The 23,941-nt window shown below is 34.7% G+C and overlaps 1 protein-coding gene across 1 annotated transcript in view; it reads right to left on the reverse strand.

Moving 5' to 3' along the window:
• Positions 1 to 8,296, reverse strand: part of LOC139671660 (cadherin-19-like) — an 82,932-nt gene extending 74,636 nt beyond the window's left edge. Inside the window, exon 1 of the mRNA XM_071554893.1 lies at positions 8,168 to 8,296. The gene's annotated coding sequence lies outside the window, so the exon portion shown is untranslated. The remainder of the gene's footprint in view (positions 1 to 8,167) is intronic.
• Positions 8,297 to 23,941: the final 15,645 nt, after the last annotated feature.

Raw genomic sequence — 23,941 nt, forward strand, 5'->3', positions numbered from 1 at the left:
AGAGCCTTGGCCCAAGTTACACTCTCCAAAATATTTAATTTGGCTTTTTTGGGTTTCATTCTCTCTTTTTAGCTTTTTACTAGTTATCTTTTTTACTATTTTATTACAATATCCTTGTTAATACTGTTTGTGTCAATTAATTCCTACTCCTAGATTCATTGTCAGCTAAATACAACTGCAAAATGAGGTATAAAATTTATTTTATCTCCAGGAGAATTGAACATAATATTGGAATAAAGTTCTTTTTTTTGAAAAATAATGACTACAAGTTGAAATATAACAGTGTTTATTGTGAACTCATAGATACCACAGGCTTGATAATAACCTAAGAGTTTATCTAATTATTTTCATGCCTACAAATGTTTATTTTTATGGCACAGGTAGCATTTTTGCCTTTAATAATATAAAGCCTAAGACTCCCATTTTTTTTTCTTAAGATGACATTTATTAATTTAAGCACTGGAAAGTTAGAGACCTAGCATAATGTATCTATGCAGGTTCCCTCAATAATAAGTGGGAAAAGAAAGGCATCTATGCTTTACAGCACTGTAGGAAGGGTAACTGGCATATGGAGTCTAAATCACGCTTTCTGTCCAGACAGAATCTTGATAATTAACCTAAGCTAATAAATCACTTGAAGACATTTACAAACAGGTCACAGTTCTTCTAATAAGAATGTTTTGCATTTTAGGTAGGGAAAGATGATTCAATAAAGGGAATTAGACCAGAACAAAGATGTTTTAAAGATCAACTAGTTTAAAATAATATTTGAAATTCTTAAAAAAACCCATGCTATTTATCTCCTTGGTACAAATTACTTTGAATATTATTATAAGAACTTGTTAAAACCCATTTGTCTCTAGATTGGATGAGAGGAATAATATCCAAAGGACTTGACATTTCTTCCTATTTTCCAGTATATTTAAAAAAAACCTAACAACAACAAAAACAACAACAACAAAACAACTTCAGAAAACATTTCCCTTACACATCTTGAATCCCTGCTTAACACAACTAATTGCCAGAATCTTTTGCCTCCATATGATTAGTAAGATTTATAATCAATATGATCATAAAGTCGTGGTATTATGATGTCATACTGTCATGTGTAAATCCTAAATACTGTGTTGTGCAGAAAGAAAACATGTCTTTGCAATATGAGAAACCACTGAAGTTTTCTTTACTACCTCACTTCAGAGTTTCCTGTGATTTTGTCACATATACATGGAAACTCTCACATTTTTTATACATTTCAGGTAAATATGATTTAATTCTTTTACTGACATGAATTTGTTCTCCATCAGGTTCTGCTGCATCAGCCTGTAGGCTCACTTCATTTGCCTGGTTTAGGTATAGTGGGTATTGCTCCATCATGTCCAGATGTAAAAAAAAAAAAAATAAAAGAAAGCCTACAACAACCATGAATTCCTAGAAATCTAAAGTTGCTGTCCACTGAAAGACCACTGAAATTGTTCCAACAGAGTTTATCTTCAGATGTCTTAGTGAAATAGTGTACTTTTTACTCTATCTGACATTTATGACTAGTAATTCTCAAGAATATATTCTATCATTTTATGATGCAACAGTTTTTGCTGTGCTGTCTTGTTTTCATTTTAACCAAAATTGACCGAATCAGGCTTTAGTAGCTCAGACTTAAGGATTATTTCTCTGCTTAGAAATCAGTTATTATTCAGTTATTATAAGATAAAAATAATAATAATTTTAAAAAAAAGAATAAGCAAGCAAACCACGCAACAAAAACCCAAAGGGGACAAAAGCAAAAATCCATGATTTATGACAATTTACTAGTTATTGACATCTTTGAATTATTTAATTTGCAGGTTGTATATCTGGAAAATGTGAATATAAGTTTCTATTTTGGAGAGTCTTTGAATGCTTCACACATGAAACAAACTCATGCTTGTAGACACTTGCATGGGAGTAAGTTCTTGCTCTAAATTTTCTTGTCTTGTGAGAGAATAGTTTCATTTGGGGAAAAAATAATATTATCTACTGGGATTTTTTTATAATGTAATTATTAGGGTCTTTTAGGTTAATTCTTAGGTTTGGTCTTTAAGGACTCAGTGTAATAGATTTTTTTTTAGTTTTTTGTTAATTCTGGTTTGCTAAGAGCAGTTACATGTCTGGGTTCCTCAGGAGGTGGAACTAACTAGCTTTGTCCATCACATGAAGATGGTTCAGGATCCAGGCTTTTGTCAGATGCTTTTTTCCTAAGGCTGACACCTGAAGGGAGCTTGGTCTCCCCTTGCATGCAGCTTTGTGATGGTTTTGATCCATGGCTTCCTAGGGAAGTGAACATTACATAAGTATCTCACACGTGTTTTCCATGTAACAGAAGAGGAGGGGAGATAGGAAGTTGTTTTAGTTTTTCTTTCTTCCAGCAAAGCTTGGAGCAGCAGGAGGAACTTAGACGGTCCCTTATTTCAGTTGGTTTCCTCATGGTATAGCAGTGAGACTGTAACTTGGCCAGTGTCCCTCCTTTCTAAAGTTTTTGACTGTACTTGTCTGCTTTGTGTTTGGTTATTTCCCTTGTTTTTGTCCCTCCTTATTCCTGTTACCCGTACTCTCTTCCCTTTTCCCCTGGGGGGCCCCCAAATGGTGTGTACTAATTGCATACATGGTTGGGGATGTTAGAAAATATAATTTCTGTTTTAATTCAGTTCGGTTTCCTTTGAGTTTCTTGCTTTCTTTTCAGGTTTTTTTTTCCTTTGCTGGAAAGACTTTGGGAATGAGGGAGGAGGGCAGTCTGGGCTTGGCAGAAGAAGTTGGGCTAAACCTAAACAGAGCACTGAAGGTCTGTCTTAGCTGCTCCTGGCTTTGGGAGCTGCCAGCAGAGGAGACAAACTCAGAAGGGACAAATAACAGCCACAGGCATAGGCTGATGCAGAGTGCTTGAGAGCATTTGAATTGGGAATCCTAGTCAGATATTTCCTGTGGAACCAGTAGTTGATGGGGCAGGGGTAGCTCAGAGATGTACCTGGGGAGGGGGAACGGGACACAAAAGCACATGTGAAGAGAAACTATTTTGTGTATATGTGGAAGGAGTCTAAGAGGGAACCAGAGACCCATCCAAGACTGTGCACCACACGGTGGGGACTGCTCTGCTGACATACCTGATTTTCCCAGAGGGCACCATTTCCACCCTTGCCACAGGCTGCAGGCCAGAGGAGTAGTTATTAATAGTTATTAAATTTCATCCAGCTCTGATTAAAAAGCTCAAGTAACTCAGCCCATTTCATCTCCACACTCTCAAATTGGTCTTAAACTGTGACAGTCTTTGAGACTAGGCTCTGTTTTCCCATAGTCTTTAAGTGGGGAAAAAAAATTTCATAATATGATCACTAAACAAAATAGCTGAGATAAAGAATTGAGTAGAAGAAAATTACATGTAAGGCACCAGAAAATGGGTCTAATTTTATAACATTTACACACTCCTGAAAGTGTGTATATGAAAAGCTGAGCAATCATCACAGTTTATGCATCATTTTCAAATGCTATTTATACCATTTCTGGGTCAGTCTTTTATGATAATAGCCATGTATGCCAGCTATCTAACGACCTGGCATTTGAAACCAATTCAATTTATATGTTAAATTTGATGTTAGGGGAAAAGCAATACACTTACTACATTTTTGTTCTGTAAGTCTAGTTGTCACCTTAATTTGTCTGGAAATATCTTTTTATTTTCCATGGCTACCTCATGGGACATAAAGTAGCATAAAGTATTCTAGCTGATCTACTATTAGGATTTTCTGTTAAGGGTAAATTTTGGTCTAGTCAATATGTATCACAGTGATACATAAAAAGAGCACCAGGAATGTCCTTAATCTTCTCCAACAAGTACCTGCACCACATGGAGAAAGACAGAGTGAGAAATCAGATGTTTGAACTGGTCAGTAATCAAAATTAGCACTCTTTTCTAATTTGTTAGCAATGATGGGGGAATCGATAGTTTGCTCTATATTGCTACACACCTTTCTTTCTATTCTTTCCCTGAAGTTTTCTGCAGTCTCCATGGGAAGCTGCAGTGCCTGGGAAGGGTGTCATGAATGTAACAAATTGTCATGGCCCATGGACCTGTGGACAATGATCGCCTTTTAGTGTTTATCTAAAGTATGAAGCAGAGAAGAAATTTGCCCCATTTAGAGAAAAATATACCACTTAATATTACTTCATATGTCATGCATAAGTCAAAAAGTAAGTGAAGTTAGGACTGCTTCTAGTTTGTTTCCATCTTCTCAAAAACACATGGCAATGAATCGAGGCACTGGGGAGCTTCTGTAGTAGTTTGCACAAACATGTTCATGCTAATGTGTAACAAACAACATGGTTTTGTGCTATCAGCATGTGTGCTTGTATGACTATTTTCAGTAAATGTCTAAAAAAGATGCAGAAAACATGTAAAGTATTTTGAATTATATAAATTCTTATATGTTGCTGTTATGATCTTTATGAAGTTTCTTGCTTAATTTGAGAAGTTTGTTGGCAATATTTGAAGTTTGGTTTTGACCTTGATTTTTTTCAGAATGCTTCCAATCATGCAGAAATCAAAGATTAATGATTTAACAAAGATTCACACCTTTTTTGTTTTTGTATCCCATGTTTAGTCAATGTGGGTAAAACTACTAGAAAGTGAGCTCTGTTCAACTGTGATCACATTCAATAAAACACAATCTATTTGAAAATACATAGATCCTTGTTCCATCTCCTGATAAATTCTGTTTGGCATGTCTCGATGTCATTTAACAATTTAAAATTGATAAAGAGATATTAAATAATTACAGATTTCTTTGTAAAGTTTTTTGATCCTCTTTTACTTCTGACAAGTTTTGATGGATTGCATTGTCCCACTTCTACTTATGAACCGTGGGATGTTGATATTCCCCACATACTCTAGATATCTTATTCACCATTCTTAAAAGGTTCTCTACAGGGAAAGGAGCATGTAACCAGTGTCTTTACCATTTGACAAGCACAACCTCTTTAAATCCCTTTTCATTTTTGCAATCGTCATATTTCAAAAGAACTCATCAGTTGACTGCACCATCAGAATGCTAACAATGAAAAGCCACAAACTTTCTTTGTGCTTCATGGCGAGGGCATGTTAATATAATAGTGATATATTATATTGCTTAATATAATTGTAAAAACAACCTTAAACAGAAATTTGTCAAGCAAAATAAAACTTCAAGAACTTTAATATTCTATTTTATTTACCACTGTCTAAAATATTTGTAAAATACTGAAAAAGAGTTTGTTTTGCAGAGATATTTTATCCTATCTGGGTTTTAATCACAATAATTAAGGACAGTGTTGAGTAACTTCATTTAGTGATTTTGTGTTATTTGCATTTTATAATTTACTTTTCTAGGATGTGTTTTGGGTTACAATGTGTTGCAATTCCATGTAAAAAATAAAATAAATAAAAAAATAAGGAAAATGCTAAGTGAAATCTTGCACATCTTGCACTTCCTCTAATGTTTAGTTAACGATTTTAAGATTGCAGCAATGGTCTCTTATAAGTTGTGAAAAATATATATAGGACCAATGCAAAAAAGTGCTTGCCATCCACAAATTTAACAATGCATCAGAATATGTAAGGGTTACAGTTCTCCCTTAAGATAGCCTTGGTAACCTTATTTCAGGTTTTATTGCATTTTTAGTTTCAGTACTATATTTGCAGATACAGTCTTTTACTGAGGTTTTGCTTTCTTTTTTCCTACCTTTTTCCTAATTGAATATCCTTTTTCCTTAATTTCGTTGTCTCAAAAGGAGTTTGCTATTACAGTTAGGCCAGTGGCCTGAGAATGAGGGATTCTAATTTAATACCACCTTCCATTGGCAATATCTGCACTATGTTTGTGTCCCTGACAGAAAGCCTGGGAGTAATGTTCTTTTGCAAACTTTATTAACAGTTACATCTTGTTAGCAGGAGCAATTGTAACTTCTTTTATGCTACAGGCAATGAACATGAGGAGAAGAAAGCTTGATATGTGTATCCAAAGCACAATTATGTTCCCAGGTCTGCCCCACGAGGTCTGGTTGAGACTGCCCCATCTGCATCAACTTCCTCTGTAATGGATGTGTACCTTGTCTACTTAGCAGGGTCTGGAATGAATTTGGGATAACCAGGATAGCTGAGGCTACTGTACACACTCTCTAGCCCTTTGATTCATGCATTTTCAGAATCAAATATTTTTGGGGGTAAAGAAGATTGAGATGACAGAAAAACATTGTGTTACACGTCTCTCCCTTTAGCATCAAAGGAGTAGAAACACAGTTCAATTAGAATAAAATTAAGAGACTGTGTGGAATCTATCTCTACTGTGCATGGTAGAAAGCAAAACTTGCTGGGGCATACAAAATAAAAACAACCTAATGATTTTCATCTACAAAGGAACTAAAATTTTATTTCAGTATTTTCCACTGTACTGTTGTGTCTGTTAAAAAATTACATCTTTTAAACTAAGTTAATATTAGAAATAGCCAAATCGTTCTGATTAGGCTAAACAACAAGTTTTCAAATATGTTTATAGTGAATGTGATGCAAAGACTACAAAATGGGAATTTCACCCAAAAGAATTATAAAGTGTAAAGCAAATAAACCAACGGCTAATGATAAAAAACAACAGATGACTTAAACCTGTGGGCATCATTAAAATCTGCCTATGTAGCATATTGTATATTGTGCTCTTAATTCAATATCAAATTGTGCCAAAGTTTTCTGAAATTTACTTCATGTTGGTAATTGTAAAACATTTTGATGCAAAGAAGCATTTTGAGTTCATTTTTGAGATATTATATATTTTCACAGTTTTGAATGTAAAGTGTGCATTATCATTTCATAAGTTACCTTACACTAAGTAAAAATATTTACTTTTTGGTTCAAAAATTCCTGGTCTTTGTTCTTTAATTTTAAGCCACTTTTCTTGGAGTATTTTTTGAGCAAGTCTCTCTTTCATCTTCTCTTCATTACCTAAACAATAATTCCAAGAATGGATTTTAATTTTCTGCTAGCTCTTACATCAATGATTTTTTTTTTATTCTGTAAAAAGGTCGAAAGTCTGAACTCCAGACATAGCCCTATATTCACTTTATGTAAGTGCTTTGTTCAACACTTCTGATAGAAAAATGCTGAACATTGAAATGCATCATTATAACTCCTAAAATTGAGTCCACAGCACCTTAGTACAAATTTATCCATGTATAAAAATCTGGAGTGTTCTTGCGGTTATAACTGATTTTAAATAACTATCCATTTTTATATCTATGTGTACATATATATATATATAATCCAAAAGCCGTGTAATTCCCAACGGTTTCATACTGAAATAAGTCATAGAAATGAACAAGTCGACAAACATTCAGCATTTTAATAATAAATCAACAGCTATTAAATATCTCTAGGCTATATTCTAGTGGTTGTTTCATGGCTACAGCCTATTTGAAGAGTTTGAACATGAGAAATAAATTATAGCTGTACTTCCTAATAGAAGGGTTATAAAAGAAACATGCAATGCAAACACTTTGCTAGTATATATACTGCACTGCTCTTTGATAATCTTATTTATTAACAAATTGCCATCTTACGCTCAAGATGTGATGAAGGTATAGGCATACACTTTTTGTGATCTGAAAGACTTTGCAGTGACAGGTGTAAGAATGTAAAGATAAATGGGAACAGAAATGTGAATGGAAACAAGACAAAAAATATTATTACTGTTACATTAGAAAGAAGTGTATCAAGGCAGGGAGTATTTCTAAAGGTTCCTTTAAAACAACGGACTTTTCACTCTTCTAGATGTCTCCCTCAGAAATTATAAGCACATTTTTCTGACAATCACTTGCATGAGTGCAGCTGAAACAATCACAAGGTTTTAACGTGCAAGTTGAACACAAAATAGGCTTAATAAGTAATTCTTCTGGTAAATACAACTTAGGAAGTTGGAATTCCACTGATATAGAAGTTAGATGGTGAACTAAGAGAAAAAAAAACCAAAAGCATATTTCTCTTTCCAGAGGTTATGAGTGTGTCTGGGTTTGTCCATCTCTTGTGATTTCTGCCCTGGAGGCACCCACATAAATGTTTTACGTACGATTTTAGATGATAATAAAGAGCAAAAAAGCATATGTACAGACATCTTACCTGGGTAACTTCAGGGCCTTCTAGATGCAAAGAAGTGGGTATTGCAAAAGTTGAATGAAATGTGACGCAGAGAAGTAAGCAGTTCTGTTTTACTTCACAGATCCTCAGAAAACTTTAGGAGTTACAGCTTCCTGCCAGTATAAGTCAATTCTGCCTTTACTTTTGAAAACTCACAGTATGACACTGCTTACTGCATGCTATTTTGGGAGCCCTGAGTAAAACTATGAACACAGGCACTTTTGTGCAAAACATCATAAGGCCTCTCTGATGTTCATTCAGAGTTCAGAATTAAAATGCAGAAGGCTCTAGCAAGAAAAATACAAGCTGATTTTCTTTTTCCTAGTGGAAAAATAAAGTACTCCCTGGCAAGTAACCAGGGTGGTGGGAAGGTAATTCATTTTGTGTGAGAACATTTTGCAAGTGAAAGGGACATGCCCTCTCTTTAGAGATTAGTCAGGGAAACAAGTGGTCAATTTAGAGTAGTCACAAAAGTTAGTCAAAGAAGAGTTTCTGCAGTTTGGTTTTTCCCCTCCAGCTACTTTTTCCCCCCAAATAATTTAAAGAATAATAAAATCTTCACACTGAGAAAAGAAACACTTGCCCAAGATTCTGGTTTATCTTCTGTCTTGAGTTGAGCTTATGTATTTTTAGGGACTTTAAATAAATCCTTTTTCTCTTTTTACAACTGTCTACAAAAGTTAACTTTTGTCTACTGGCTAGTTTTGGGGTTTAAAGTCAAATAAAAAGATAATAAAATATAGTAGTAAAACATACATATAAAAATATATAAATACATATATATATATATATATATATATCAATATACATGAAAAGAGATAGATAAATGCTGTCAGACCAATGTGGAAAAATTATGCAGCAATCTATAATTTTTCATAGAAAATAAGTTTTATAATAAGTCAATTTAGGAAATTTTGAGCAATCTTTCAAATATTCATTCTGTTTTCAGAAAGAAATCAGGATATTTGAGGGAAAAAAAAGAACTGTGTGTTATAATACTTCAGTAATTATGGAAAACATATTTATGATGAGATAATTTGAATTGTAGTGGTACATCAATTATAGCTCCAGGCCAAGAAGTTTTCTGAGAAGTCCTAAATGTAAAAAAACCCTAAACTTAACATTTTGTCAGACCTAATGCATCTTGCTAATGATAAAACTAAAACAAGTTCCAAGCAACCCATGTCACAAAAAGTTATTTCTCCCTCTTCCTTCTTCCTCACCCAGTCTCAGAAAATCTAGCAACTGTTTCTATGTAGAAATGGAAAAAACTTGTCTCTACTGTTGTCACGTATTTTTTAACTTTTATTTTATTTTATATTCTGAAAAGGAAGGAAAATCAATTCTGACTAGCCCTGTAGATCCTAGTCAGATGTTTAGGAATTTCAGAGCCAGAACACAAGAGCTGGTAAATGAGGAAATGTGATACTTTGGCATATGTGACACTACAAGACAACACAACTAGACCATGTTACCAACCCAGACAGCAACAGCAGAGCAGAACCTGTTCTGCAAAGGAAGTGGTTCTGATTGATGCATATGTGTGCTCTGATACCTAGTTTAACACTGAATTACTCTTTACCATATTTACATCCAGATGTCAAGGTCAAATCAGCTGATTCTAAACAAATACAAATGCCCCTAATATCATACACTTTAAAACTTGAATTAAATGGACTTGAAATAACAGAGGAAAACTCTCCACCCACCATGTCCATCTTGACAGAGTCACAAAGACTTATCTCTATAGAGAAGTACTGTATATGTTATCAGAGTAGCTCAATTTTTGTAAAATTATTCAGAATCACTTGTTGGTCTTTCAAGGATAATCTACATAATGCCTTGAGGATTATCTCACCAAAACCACTTCAGTAGAAGTAATATAGTTTCTGTATCAGTCTGGAAATGAACACAGAATTGATCAAATCATAGAGTTTTAGCTTTAAGAAGTAGATAGATCAGCCAATTTCCCCTCTTCCACTACCCCCAAATCAAAGCAAACATGATAATATTATACAGCTTCAGATTCTTTGATAACCTGATGTTCTTAATAAACATTATTTAATTATTTATGAAACTGGATATCAGAAACAAGCTGACAAAGATTTATTTCTGCTGCTGTTACCTGAAGCATATTTTGCCTGTGCAAGACAAAACTTGATTTCTTTTTCTAAGACTTGATGTTTGATTTGAGTAAGGGAATTAACAGAAATTGAGATCACATTTTCATATCTTCTGTGTTTATCTAACTTTGTATTACGCTTGTGCTTTTGTTTGTTTTCTTGTTTTTAGAAACAGAAATGTTTGGTGAGAGCTGCTATTTAGTAGGAATAGTTACATCCTATTTTTGGTTTGTGGTCTGACATCAGCTCTGCATAGGATGAGATACAGTTGGTAGAAAACAGGAAAATGTGAAGAGGAGAAGGATATTCTTCTAAGATCTGTGGAAACTGAAGAAGTGTGATTGAAATTCAGTGATATGTTACTATTTGCCATTTGGAAAAAACAGCTTTTTTAACAACTCTGCTTCTCACTGACTTTTTACCACAACAGAAGAGATGACATTTCATTCACCAAGGCAGAATTAACTAGGGACAAATGTAAGAAAAGGGAAAAAAGAAAACATTGCTGACAGCTGAAAAATGGAATATGCTCATTTACTGGGAATGCTGAGTATTGTCACAGGATATTATCTAAGTAAGATGTGCCATGTAAAGCAAACATTAATGAACACTAAGAAGCAAAGAAAAATGGAAATTTCTTGGAAAAGCTTGTTGAAGAACTGATGAGGGGAACTGGCCAGAATAATGAACCAATTTTTAACATGGTGAAGACAGTAAGGAGCTATAAGGAGAAAAAAACCACAAAAAAAAAACAAAAAACCAAACAAATAAGAAGGGTAATTACAAAATTATGAGGAAACTTTTTCTACTCAGAGGAACACACATGCATATTCCCAGGACAGTGTTCTAAAGTGATAAAGTCTTCATTTTTTCGTCTAGGCACATGTTAATGACAGGAAGGCTTTTGATATAAACATTGTGAGGAAATAATTTGGATTGTCACATATTAATGAAAATTTTGACCCTATCAGCTCTTTCCTAATTTCACAGACAATGCTATTTCCTGAAGAGAGGGACCCCAGGGATATGGAAACTTTCAGCAACCCCAGTCACCTTGAATGCTTGTCACAGCTTTCCTCCAAAGTATGTTAAAGACCTATCATCTCTCTCCACAGAGGAGAGCCTTTGCTTGCTGACAGCAGAATTAGTAGCACAAACCCCATTACTGGGCAACGCAGTTCTGTGAGAACAGGTGAGGAGCTCTACTTGTCACCTGTCCAAAACCTTACTTCAGGTTTGGAAGAGTTGAGTGAACATTTTTTTACCTAAATAGATAAATGAGTATATAGACACTGGAGACTGAGAGAGGGGTCAGTTCATATTCAAGGAGATGCAAACTTTGTCATTTGCCTAATTGAACAGATATCATAGGATTTAACTCTCTTGGGTTCATTCGGTGGGACTACAAATAAACAGTTTTTTCCTGTAATCACTTCCAGTATGAGAATAATTCAAAATGCAGAAAGGTTCTTTAGACAAGGCAAGATGTTTTCATTGGGAAACCAAAAGGGGAGACAAACAAAACAGCAACAACAAAATAAATAAATAAAAATAATGAAGAAAACAAAAAAAAACCATCAAGACCCAAAACCTACAATATTTTGTTTCTATTTACTTCATTTATTTGTTGTTTAGTTCTTCTACTGTGTTCATGGGCTGCATTCACCCAAAACAGGGCTTTAAATGAGGTTCAGTGATGGGATTTCAGTGGAAGGATTTCCCTTTTTAAACACAGGGAAGAAAAAAAAAAGCTTTACACTCAAAGCTAAACTTCATAATGTTTTTTTCTTTGAAGATATTTGTCTCTAGAAGGTAAAAATTAATTACTAAATTACACATATATTAATTTGCAGGGAATAAGAAGCCATGGCTTTTTCCTGCATATAAAGGTGATTATTTTAAAAGAAAGCCATATAAAATTAATGTACTTATCTAGCAAGTAATTTTCTCTGTTTTGCATAGGAACACATTGTTCCTGTAGACTAAGACTGGGGGGGGGAAAGAAAGTATACATCTCTGTATTTGGTCTCTGAGTACCATACAGTTTAGGATTTTTGACACTTTTATAAAAAGTTGGCATGAAATATGAGAAGAGTGAAGTTTCTTAGCCTGTAACCTTTGCTAAAATATCATGGAGAAAATAATGGTAGGTTATTCAACTATTGATCTGATATCAGAGTAAGTTGATTTACTCAGTGAAGGACAGGAACGGGGGGGAGAGGGAGAGGGACAGAACTTGTGGTTTCAAGGGGGATAGTTCTCCCATAAAACCTAAGCCCAAATCATGGCTCTTTATTTGGAATTTGCATTTAGAGTTTGCATCAACCTAAGCACAATTATTTCAGGCTAGGTAAGTAGGCATCACATCACTGCAGGAAGGTGAAGGTGTTGTGAAACTAAAAGCAGTGGAGTACCAAGAATAGCTATGAGCCCATTCATACGACTTTTATCTCAGGTGAGTCAATACTGAGGGACATTTATGTTACTTGTTTTGGTTTGTATTGTTTTTTCATTGTTGAGATCTTTGTCATTTCTAGATGGGCTTTTTAATGGGGATTCTGATATGCATCTTTTCCCAAAGCTAGCTTACCTATAACCACCTAAGGGAGGCACAGCTCAAACAGGAGCTGAGTGGAACCAGGAGAGCAAAGAGAAGCAGGGCTTGGAGGGCTGCATAGACTAAAATACAATAACCTGTTTTTTCATTCCTGAGCAGTCTGTTGTCATTATACAAAATAAATATATTATGTTGAATGAAAGATTTTTTTTATTTTCTGCTTCTTCTTTAATAATACTGCAAAATAGAATTCCATTCACACTAAAATATCTAACAAATCATGGCCTCTGCAAGAGAAAATAGAATTTACACATCAGTCACTGTAAATGCAAAAATGATTGGATTAATCTACAATACTAGTGACACTCATTCACAGAATTAATGGAATTTGTTTAAAAATATCTCTGTGTCATTTTTTTACACTATTTTATAATCATCCTATGCATTTTTTTGCTTTCTAAGTTATAATTTTTTTTGGTAGTCATTTTAGCTAGGCCTCAAATTAGCAGGCTCAGAGAATCTACGTGGATTGGGAGAGACAGCTATCACCTGACTGGGTAACCAAGGAAATATTTCATACCAGAGGATGCAACTAAGATATGATACAGGAGTAGGAGGTGTTTTTTCTCACTTCCATCATGGCCAAAGTACAAGCTGGATGTAGTGCAGATCCTGTCTTGTTGGAGTAGGCCCTGCTGCTCTTGCTGCCACTGCTTGCATTTTGTTTGAGTTCAGGGAAGTAGAAACATTTTGTTGTAACTCTTTTTATTCTTTGCTGGGTGTCTTTTGGGGTGCTTATAAAACTACTGTGATAGAGTCTGTTTTCACTTGGGATTAGGGAAATTATTTTTTGTTATTCCTAGTTTGTGTAAGTGTGTGTTATATTGTAGTTTTACTCTTTTCTGTATAAATGTATGTAGCGAGTTTAAGCATAATCGTAGTTTGAGAGGTTTTTTCCCTTTCTCCCTTTTCTTGGTGAGGAGAGAGAGGCTCTGACTTGGTACTGAGCAGTTGGCATTTTGCCAGCTTAAACCAAGACATTATTCCAGAGTGGAAAAAGGTTTAACATATTGCAACAAAATATAATTACTGAAGTGTGTACTTAGAGGCATGTGTTAAAAGTCTTTGGAAATAATACATTAAAAGAATCATTTAGAAAAACTGATTATCACTCAGTAATAACAGTGTTCCAAAGATGTTTCATTTTTTTCCTTTCCCCTTCCCATTTCTTTTCTCAATGAACACTTATGATAGAATACATTGTGTTTGGAAAATAATATGCAGACACCTGATTACTTTTTTTTTCTCACTGTTTATATTCTTATCATAAGATATAATCAATAAGAACAAATTCAGAGCAGGAAAATCTTCACGATTATTCCCTGAAGGAATAGAGTTTGCTTATTATCTTACTATCAAACACTATTTAGATATATACTGAATGAAATTGGGGATGTCCTCTCATCTCTGTCTTTAGCCTAAAGCCTCATGTTGATGATTAAATTCTAAGATCCTCAATTGGACTGATAACTGTACGTAACTAGTTCATATTCTGCCACCTGTCTCCTGCAGAGAGGGCAGTAGCTGCTATGAAATACAGATCACAGGTAGTGCAAGTCAGAATCCAGTCTTAATTATAAAATATGTTGAAAAATAACAAAAATATTTTCTTTCCATCTGTTTACATGATCCTCATACACTTATATATACATGATCAGTGAGCTACAAAAGTTAGAGAGCTATTCTATGACAAGTAGTAATGCAAGTCTTAGCATACCCATTTACTTGTAGAAAAAATGAATCGTGAAGGTAGGAGAAATATTAGAAACATTAAATGTAAGTTTATAAAGACAAAATCTATAGCTCTGTCTGACCAGCCCAGTATTCTGTGACATTACAATCTCTCAGTTTAAAAAGTAGTATAGAAATTAGTACAGAAACTGGTATAGGGATCACATGAGTCAGCCAGCCTAATCCAGAAATGTCATTTATGCACAAATTTCAATGGCAGAAAAATAGTCCTGTTGGACTACTTCAACAAAACTAAATGACATATTCCAATTTCAGAGATATCAATGTGTTCTGGTTTTGATTTCATTTTTAATTAATCCCCATAACATTTTCATTCCAAAAAATTAATGAAATCAAATGGAAGCAAATAAAATGAAGGATTCCCATCTGAACAATTCCGTAGTGTCAATATTTCATCCCAAATCCCACCAGCAAAGCCTAAATGATAGCTTGGAAGACAATTGTGAAAAGTTAAAAGCCTTTGAGATGAGCTACTGCAAAAGGATCCAGATTTCATCCCTTCTGCCACAAGGGAGATGATAGTAGAATACCAACTTTTTCTTTTCCTTTTGGTAAGGGGTGCTAAAAAGATTACATAAGATAATGTACCCTTACTTTATGCTCCATGGATCACCCTACAGATCTATATCATTGTTTTGATATACAGGTGGGAAGGTAGAATAAAAGAGTAAAGCAATTTTTTTAGCTTTCTGATTTTTTAGAATGAGAAAATTGAACTTTTGTGTCACAACCTGGGAAAAAGTTTTTCAGTGAGCTTTGTTTGTTCAACATCAACACGAATATCAAACTCTCTTACCTTTTTTTATTTTTGGTTGTTTTTTGTTTGGTTGTTTGGTTTTTTGGTGTTTTCTTTTAAGGAATTTCTCCCTTCTCCCTTTTTATTTTTTTCTATTTCAGAGGGGAAAAGTTTTCTTTTTTTTATTACATTAAAGGGCAGAGGTAGACACTTGAAAATGAATTTAATACAGAATTTATGGTTGCATTCTGGAAACAGCAATTTAACCTCAACAGTGATTATAAAGACATTTATACTAACTTGTTTCCTTTTGGTTTACTTAGAGAAATTTGTGATTGGGGTGTCTGCACCATCTACCCTGGTGGTGGGCTGATGCCTCTATTCAAATAGAGCTGTTGAAGGGAGAGTCTGAAATGTAGAGCTCAGACTGCAGCAAGTGTTGAGACCTTTCCCCTGAGGCAAAGACAGACAGCAAGGAGTAATGACTTTAAGGAGGGGTAGTGTTTTTAAACTGAAAGAGAGTGGATTTAGATTAAATATTAGGATTTAATTCTTTACTGTGAGGGTGATGAGATACTGGAACAGGTTGCCCAGAGCAGCCGTGGATGTCTTCACATCCCTAGAAGTGTTCAAGACCAGCCTGGACAGGGCTCTGTGCAATTGGGTTTGATGAAACATTTCCCTGTCTGGGGGGGGGGGAAGGGGGGGGGGGAGAGGAGGGGGAGTGTTGGAACTAGGTAACCCTTAAGGTCCCTTCAAACCCAAAACATTCTATTATTTCTTTATATGATTCTGTGATCTTTAAATATCAAAGACAAGGCAGATAGTACTGAGTAACTGTTGCTTGTAAAATGGTCCTATTTGATCTATGAGCAGTAAGAGCAAATGCAAGCTTTCGTAGCTTCGTTGACTGCTGTGTAGAGTATGCCAGTTAGATCAGCCAAAGCCTCTGACACAAATGCTACATGAATAAACAGCATGTAAATGCATTGACCTCTAAGAGTCAGAGTCAGTGTCAACCAACAAACAAAACCTTGTATAATGAAGTCTGAGGAGAAAAAGCAGCCTATTTAGATATTTTACAGCAAACTGAAAATATTCACAAAGATTCCTCCTTTTAAAATCAGCATCTCTTTATCTGTTTTACTCTTTGGTAACAAAACCATAAAATGTTAATATGTGATCATTTTTTATGAGTTTGTGTCATTACAGTCTTAACTAATCGGAAAGAGATGAATGGGTATATATATATATATATATATATAGTTGATAGTGGTATGTCAAAAGGCCAATTAAAATACAGTAAAACTATAAAATAAGGATGTTAAGATGTTCTGTTTTCTGGAATGGGATTGTTTTTACAAAACAGGATAGAATAAACAGGAAAGGTGTAACATGATGCAGAAGTGATCTAGTGAGTGATAATTTCGCAGTATTTAGGAAACCTTCTGCCAGCTTTTGGAGAATAGAAAAAAATCAAAGAGAAATAATACTGAAAGCGAGAGATGGGAAACAGCCAGATCTCCTTTCCACAGTTATGCAGAAATCTGGCCAAAATGAAATATGTGTAGATGCAGTAAGTAGGCTGGGGAGAGAGAATAGGAAGAGAATGACTATTCTAAATTAAAATATCCAGTGCATCTTTCCAACACTAAACGAGATGGAGAAACTATGAATGGATTGGGTTGGACACTAGCCAGAAGGAGGCCCAGTTATTCTAGCAGCCAGAAGAAAGGGGAGGGCAGCCTATGAGAAGCACAGCAAGGTCCCAGACAGATGAAGATGTGAGTAGCCCAGGAGCAAGGTCAGTCCTGCCTTGGGTGCTGGCCAGCTCACCCGTAGTAAGATGGAGAACAGCTTGTACAGCGGTCAGGCTACTTACTGCCTTCAGGAGTCACCCCACCTCCTGGCTAAGTGGCAAGGCTGTGGGGTTTCATGCAGGGAAGTATGTTGATAGGAGAAGGAACTGTCATTGTCATTGGATGACTCTACTCTTTAGAGAGGGTTTAGGGATTCAGGAAGCTAAATCTAACAAGGATGCAACAGGGCACTTGCATTCTGTTGTTTGGTACAAAACACTGAAGATCTACCTTCTGTTTTTCAACTTGTCCCAATAACTTGCTTTCTAAAGTGTAAAAGAGTTACAATATTATTTTGAATTTCCTGGTGTTTTCAAGATCACCAGTAATACTTTTTTTTTTAGGCTCAGACTCAGATCTGACTTCTTCTTAGAGAACTTACAAGTAGCATTTATATTATTGCTGTTAAACTAAGATGTTTGATCTTTATTTCGCAGGGAAAAAACAAACATAATTCAGTACTCACTTAAGAAAAATCTCTGACATAACATTGCTTAGTATAATACCATAATTTATTGCCCTTACTGTTGTTTTAATTTCAACATGATAAATTAATATTATGTTTAAATTGAAGCCCTAAAATAGTAGTTTTGACCATTAGGCAAATTTTTCTCCATGTCAAGGGTTTTTATATATTAATATTTTATAAGCTGTACAGGTTAAATCTTCCTTTCACTTTAAAAAAATACCTCGCCTGTATTCAGATGCAGATTTGAAATCTGAAAGTTTGCACCATAAAGCTGTGCAAAAATGTTTGTGACAGAGGAAAAATGAATCAGAAGTCTAGAAACTAAGATCCATGTAGTTTATTTCACAGATACCAGTACATTAAAGGTACCAAAAGACGGTGTCTATTTGCCTTGTTGCATTCTGATATTATCCAATTCTATGTAACCTCATAAAATTGACCTACTTTACAATAAAATGACACACACTAGAGTAGGCATTAGTATAGCTCTTTATCTTATCTCTCGTCCTAATTTCAGTGATCACTGCTATATGTTCTAGAAAGCTAAACATGTTGTGGTCTGCAGGGCCACAAGCTATGGAGGATTCTCTAGTGATGAAGGTTACCTGGACAGAGTATGGAAGATCCCTGAAACCAGTATGAAGAGGCATATCAGAGGTAAATTTAATAAACAGTGTACCTATAGCTATATAGTTCTACACTACAATATATAGGCTTGCCAATTTGATTTCTTCTAGCATTCGTATCTCCATTTTACCATCTCTATAGAATCATGGTTTCTTAATGAAGTAAATTCTTAAACCCAAATAATATTTCAGATGTTTGCTACCATCAGTCTGGACTGTATTTGTTATGAAGAAAGTAGCAACTTCAAGGTTTTCAGCTTGTCAGTTTAAACTATGTTACAGAAAAGAAAATCAAATGGTTCTATGTTAAATAAAAAAATAAATCTACTATGCTGGAATCTAAAAAGACAATCAGATTGTCAGATTTCCATTGTCTGACTTTAGAATAATTAGTTAGTCAGTGATTCTATAAATGGACGGAATTTTCTTAGGAATTTTCTTCTCTTTCAAGAAAGCCAGTTCAGCCTTCAAGCTCCGTGGAATGATGACACTGCTTGTAGTGGGCTACAGGTTTTGTGTTGAGGTAACAACACATGCTCCAGAACTTTACCAGACATTGTCACAAAACAACTCACTCTTTCATATTACATCTTTACCACTTGATTTTATTTCATAAAACCTTCAAACTACTAGAAATGTAATTCTGTAAAAAAATAAGGACACTGCTCCAGAAGTAAATTTATTCTGAAGTGCTACCCCACAAAGTTAATAAAATTATTAGTTTTTCATATTATGCACAGTGAGGAGACTCTAACAAATAGTATTTTCATTGTGTTAGGTACCGTACATAGAGACAATACAGTTCCTTCATCCAAAAATATATGTACCCTAAATATTTCAATTAAAAATGAGAGATTCTGGTGCTCCTTTTAAATGTTGAGTCCAATATTCATAAACTGAAAACGGTAACTCCTCTGTATATGATCTGTTCATTTTAAGCATAATCAGAAAAATATCAGAAAATGGATTTTTCTTTTAACAGTAAAAAGAAATCTTGCAAAAATTTGTATGTTCATAGCTGAGCACTTCCAGTGCAAAAAAAAAAAAATCATCTTTGAATTGACCGGTGCCTGTGAGTCTGAAAAGCTGGGGATTTTCCAAGAGCATGTATTTCCATATATTTCTGTTCAGTGACTCTAGCAGACCAGAAAAAGTAAAAAAAATGTTCTGAGACCTTAGCTTTTGTAGATTGCCATTCAAGAACTATAGCTACAAGTACAAATGAAAACTAGAAGATTAGATTTTCACGGATATTTTATAAAGGGAAATCTTGTGTATTTGTGCCTACTTTGCATTCAGCTCTTGATTAATTCAAACTACTTTCCTTGTCTTACAGGAAAAAAAAAAGTGTTTCAGGTGTTTTATACATATAAAATGAATCTTGCCTTTATTTAACCGCATTTCTACTGTATTGGTCACATGCTGTACCAATATTTTGCACCAATCTATTGCACTTATGAGTTATGTTATTCATATTCACTTAATGCAAAGTCCAGCCTTCTTTATCTAAAATGTATTAAATGTAACAGGGATGACTACTTGCAATAATCTTTAAAGATATTTTCTCATGACCATGGTTTCTTCTGAGAATTCTTATGACCATTAACTTCAAGGTCATGATCTTCACTTATAAAAGTTATGTTGTTACATTCAGCAGAAAGTTGGAATAGATGGTGTATCAGTATGGAAGCCATTGCAGAAACATTGAAATAGCTACATAGGATGACAACAAGGTCTAGGTAGAGTAGGAACCAGTTTTCAAAGGTTGGTAATATTAACCTGGTCCAGAAAGCTTTCAAAATGAGGGAGTAAGGGATTATGGGAATTATGGGATAACATGATTCTCACTCACTTTTCTGAACTATTTTTACCAAGAGGTTGATCAAATCCTTAGGTGGTTTCGGGTTTCTCCAACATTATCTTGAAGGCAAAGGCAAAAAACAATATTTCCTACAGAGCAGGGTAGATCTGGAAGAAAGATCAGGTTTATCAAAAGGTGGAAATGCTTCACTTTGGCCTGAATAACTAAAGTCTTTCCACAGAGTAAATTGAAAATATGTGTCATAATCCCATCCCTTACAGGAGAAGAGGGACTCTGTACAAGGCACAAGGACTGATTAGGCTGCACTTCTTGAAGAAATGAAGAGCAATATAGGAGCTGAACAAATAACTCCAGTAAAGTTCTAATATGTAAAAAAATAACTGAACATTTACTAGTTGATCCATAACATTGAAGATTTGGGTTCAGAGTAGTACTATTTCTTGGTTTTGGAAAATGTCCATTAGCAGTCCAGGGACTGAATGATTTAAAAAAAAAAAAAACAGTATCATGAAGGTGTCTGGCCTAAAACACATAGTCTTCCAAAGCATATCAATAAATAAAAAAATAAATAGTACTTGTAGGAAGTAGTTATTAGAACAGAGCAATACTGCTAGGTACTACATATCAGTACAGATATCTCCAAACTCGGGATAACGTGGTAATATGTTGTGACTGTTTTTTGGGGATTTTCCGTCATGCTTGAAAGAAAGTATTTGATGGAAGAAAATAAGGAGTGCTGTTCATGCCATCAATTTTATCCAAGTTGAGAGAAATAGCAATGTTTGTAAGCAAAGAATCAACTATATAATAAAGGAAACAAAATCAGTTACATAGCAAAATACATTGTTATGAAATATGACTTGACATTAAATTGGAGGGCTGAAAGCTGGTCATTATCTTTAAATATGGCACCAAATTAAGGAACAGTTGGTATTTGTGAAGAACAGATGTTAGAGATCATTATTATAACCGCTGGCAATATTGTGTCTTATAACCTGCACTATACTAGCACAAAATAGTGTGGAAGGAAAAGTAAACCTCTGTTGAAAATACTCACAGTTTTAAGGGCAAAAAACTGTCTTGATTTACTCTAATTGAGATCCTAAAAATACAGCACATGCCTTAAGTAATTTTAAAAAGTCATGCTTTGCTCATAAAAAGATAAAGTAGAATAAAAAGTTCATCAAACTCTCTGAATGAAGAAGTATAAAGCACTGTGAGAATGACACCTTGTTATGTAGTGCTAAGTGGGAAAGAGCTCCTCACATCTACAATGGAGCAAATGACAAACATCATTACTGTGAACTTCAATATCAACATCTAAGTTATGCACACATTTGAAGAGTACAAAGTTGCTACTCTCCATGGGAAATGTCACTGCCTGATTCTAGCCAACCAAGGAAAAGAACAATGGGGTTTTTTTAGTGTACCTTGTTGTAAATAGTGTGTTTTGGAATAAATGGGACATTCAATGGAGACATTAAAGAAAATATATACAAGTTTAAAGTATCTAGCTAACAGCTTACACAGCTAATATGTGAAACAGGAAGGAAGTACTTGCCAGAAAAAAAAATACAGATACAAAACCTCCAGAACAGTTTCCAGGGGAAAAAATAAAAAGAGAGAGAGAGAGAGAGACCAACCCTGTTTAAACAAAAAATGTGTCTTAGACTCAGTAACACTGAGGTAGATCAAAGGGTGGGGATGGTTGCCATTTTGTTTTAGTTTTATTTCCCTGGAGTTTTCCTAGAGACTGTCAAAAGGTGGAAGACTAGATGAGCTTTGATAAAGACTTTCCAATAATGCTCCATCTTGATCTTCCCTTCTGTTATTTTTTTTCTTTTTACTTTGTTCTCCTAATGCTGATTAAAGAAGAGATTATCTTGAGAAAGCATGTACCTTCCTATTGTTAAAGATAGCAGAAATAATTTAAGTATCTATCTTAGGAAAGCAGATAAACGAAAAGCCTGGGATTTCAAGCTTCAAAACCATATGATACAATTTGGGGGAAAAAAACCCAAAAACCAACCAACCACAAAACAACCAACAAAAAACCAAACCAAACAAAAAAACCCCAAACCCTCCAAAGAATACATATCCAGGTAAATTAAAAAATCATTGCATTTTACCTAGTTTACATGGGAGAACCACATTTACTTGCACTTTTGTGCAATGTTTTAGGTCTTTTTTTCGGGCACTTAAAATGTCTTCTACAGCTTGAACTTGACCTGAGTAGTCCCAAATTTGAGTTTTAATGTTGCTGCTTATTAGACTTATATTTTATTTGCTTCCTTCCTACCTTCTAATAAGGAAACTGAAACTGCAAGGATAAAAAAGACAGAGAAGGAAAGGCATGCATAATGTAATTCATACAAAAGTGCTCTAAGTGGCTCATTTAGATATAGTTTTGACATATGGGCTAAATTAAGACTTTAAGTAGTGCAATACATCTTTTGATGCAAAAGAAATAGTATAAATTGGACTCAATTAATGAGCGGAAAATGTAAAAGACGTTCTGGAAAAGCTATAAATTGCTTACTAAAATAAACCAGCAAAATTAATAGATAATGACTCTTGCAGCTCACTGTCATGTCCTCTTAACCACAACATCCATCAGAAAAAAAAACATGCTTAGACCCAGTTATTTTACTTATTGAATCTGCATGGTTAAACCCAGTGATGATAATTGAAAGGCTCTTAAATTGCCAACACTGAGGTAAAGTAGGACTTCAGATAAAAAACCCAAAAAATTTAATCCTTCCAAGATCCATGTGTTCACACATAGCTCCCTGCTTCTGAAGTAAAAAGAGGCATCTATCAGCAAGACATGAATCCTCAGGGTGATGGAATGTCTTCTGGCCTCTGGTCCTGCTCCAGGCAGGGCCTTCCTGCCTCTGAGGTTGTTCCTCCTGCAAGAGGAGCTGGCCTGCAGATGGATGGCAGAACAATGTCACAGCAGGCAGCCCTGCAGGAAGGGGAAAAGCACAGAGAGGTGGGGAAGGGGTAGGTCTCTGCTGCATTCACTGGCATTGGTTTCAGTTTTTCTTCCCCAGGGCCATGAAGAAGGGATACAAGACAGCAGGACACAATGCTGCGTTTTGCCACACAATGGTTAAGACAATAGAAGTTTTTATTTCCTTTCCTGTAACTGTTGATCTTACTGCTATTGCTGTATTCTAAGATAAATAATTCAAGTTTCAGCAATTTTATTTCATGCTCGCACAGGAAAAAGTGATGAAGTGGTGTGATTATTTATATTACTGCTGGGGATGGTGATTTTAACACCGACATTCCAAACCAATGTATAGTTTTGCTGCACAAAAGCTACATGTGATGGTTACCATGTCATCTTTTATTTATGAGCTACCATTTACATTCTCAAAATACAACTTTTTTTTTCCCTTTTTTTCTTAGATATTATGAATCATGCAAAATATTAAGTTGATTTCTATTCTTTTATCTACTTGTATGAAGTGTTTTTTCAGGTTGCAGTATTTTTAATTACTTCTAAGATGACCTAGCCAAGTGTGCAACTAATGGTCTACCACTCTTAGCAGTGCCTTAGACTTCAATCAACCTTTTTTATTGTTACTTATTTTCTCTGGTGTCTGACATAACTACAGTTCTAGACTGGTTTTTTCCCTTATTTTTACTCTTGATACTTACTGTATGTATGGTACTTTCTGATTATCATTTTTTATGTCCTTTACTACAACAATCTTTCTGAGGTTGCTAGAATACTCTCATATATT

Source organism: Pithys albifrons, chromosome 4 (genome assembly GCF_047495875.1).
Source record: "Pithys albifrons albifrons isolate INPA30051 chromosome 4, PitAlb_v1, whole genome shotgun sequence".
In the NCBI taxonomy this organism is placed as follows: domain Eukaryota; kingdom Metazoa; phylum Chordata; class Aves; order Passeriformes; family Thamnophilidae; genus Pithys; species Pithys albifrons.